Consider the following 2,054-nt stretch of genomic DNA (forward strand, 5'->3'; position numbering starts at 1 on the left):
AGAATATCCTCGTCAGGGTGACAAATGTTGTTTACATCCGCCAGCGTATATGTTAGACACACGAGGATCGTTAGCCATCTGTATGAAAATCTCAATCGAATCTCAAGATTAAACCTGAAGCATCTTTTGACTTATTGTAGAAAAGTATTACAACAGGACTCAGGTAGGCAGAGATAAAAAAATGTTGCGTTTGAGAATGTCAGCTGATGGGCTTCGGTAATTACTGTGTATGAATATAATACTGACCACTGGGTATGTTGCCATACACAGGCACCGACTTTCCAAAGTGCCTGGGGGGGTTTGACCCCCCGGCTCTGCCCCAGACCCCACTCCCGTCTCGCCTTTTCCCACCCCTGCCCCACCCCCGCTTCACCCCACTCCACCTCTCCCCGCCCCTGCTCCACCCCACCACGCCTCTTCCCACCCAGTTCCGCCCGTCCCCATAGCGCGTGCTGCATCCCCACTCCTCCCCCTCAGCCTCCGGCACGCCGCAAAACAGCTGATTGCAGCGGATGGGAGGCACAGGGAGGGAAGGGGAGGTGCTGATTGGCAGGGCCTGACGATGGGCAGGAGGCACTGGGGGGCGGGGGAGGTGCTGATAGGGGGGCTGCCGGTGGGTGCTCAGCACCCACCTTTTTTCCCCTGTGGGTGCTCCAGCCCCAGAGCGCCCATGGAGTCGGCACCTATGTTGCCATATATTCACAGAGGCATCGATTCACAGAGTCTCAGTCCAGAAAGGGTGGTCCAATCTTGTCAGAGATGTGGGCCTCGTGTGTTATTGTGAAGCACCTCCCTGGGCTACAACAATGGCACCCACCATGCAGCGTGACCTCCCACGCACTGTACGTAAGAGGTCGCGCCTCGCAGAAGACGCCATTTTGTCTCCACATGTGGGTTGTTTTCTCACTGCGCAGGTGCTCTCTGTTCTGGGCAGCTGCTGCTGGGTGATTGGATGCCTTGGGGGCTGGATTGGCCCCTGGGTCACCTCTTGGACCCACTGTCTTGTCTGACCCCCTGTGTACACAGGCTGTAGAATTGTTGGCATGTTTCAAGGCAAAGCACCTAGTTTATCTTGGGTGGTGCAAGACAGCGCTTAGAAAAGAACAGCAGATATGTTCCTAAAGGAGTTCCAAAGGGATGCACCACTTGACCCTATAGTCTTGATTCTCCTCTCCCAAGACCATGTTTTACTCCGTGTAACTCAGCTGACATCACCCAATTTACACCGCTCAGAATCGAACCCCGGTCTCCATATTCCCTGCAGCAGAGGTCGCTGCCAGCTTGATAAATGATCTTTAATGCAGCCGAGTGCCCTCACTTGGGAAACACCCAGCCCTGAGCACGTGTGTGTTTGCAGCTGGGCCAAGCCCAGCCTTGATGCTCTGCTGGTCCAGTAAAAGTGATTGTCTCCCTCACCTCTGTCTCTCTCATAGAATAGTTCTCCAAGCAGGTTGGGTTTAGCTTTAGGATTCTGGCCAAGTTCCAGGCTAATTAGGTGACATCCTCTGTGCCTAATTTCTCCAGGCAGCCTCTATTGCATATGGCACAGGATTTTTCACTTGCTGGGCAGACTCTGTTGGTGGACCTAGTGATCCTTATGCATCGCTGTATATGAGGTGCAGTTACCGATGTTAGAGATCTGTACTATCGGATCCCAGCGTCTGTTCTTTGTGGGACACCATCCGTACTCTCCCCCGGAAAAGCTACTTGGTTTACTAATTCTTGAGTCCCCGTTCTAGACCTTTCTTCACAATTTATTCTTAGCATACAGCTTTTGGGTGGCCTTAAAAGAAGAATGAAAAATGTGCAGCCCGATCTCCCGCTGGCGTGATAGGGGCTTAGCGGAAGTCAATGGAGGTACCCTGATCCGGACCAATGTCTCTGGATTATTCAATACGTTCCCTGTGCCTTCAAAGCATATCCCTGTTCTAGTGCTAAAGAACCTTCGTAGAATTTTTTCTGTACCAGGCCACTCTGAAAAGGTGCAACTGAATCTGTGTAGGCCTGTGCTGGGCCTCTGCCAGCTTCCCGTGAACTGAATGCGAATCCCACCT

The sequence above is a fragment of the Trachemys scripta genome, chromosome 16, assembly GCF_013100865.1.
Source record: "Trachemys scripta elegans isolate TJP31775 chromosome 16, CAS_Tse_1.0, whole genome shotgun sequence".
Lineage (NCBI taxonomy): Eukaryota > Metazoa > Chordata > Testudines > Emydidae > Trachemys > Trachemys scripta.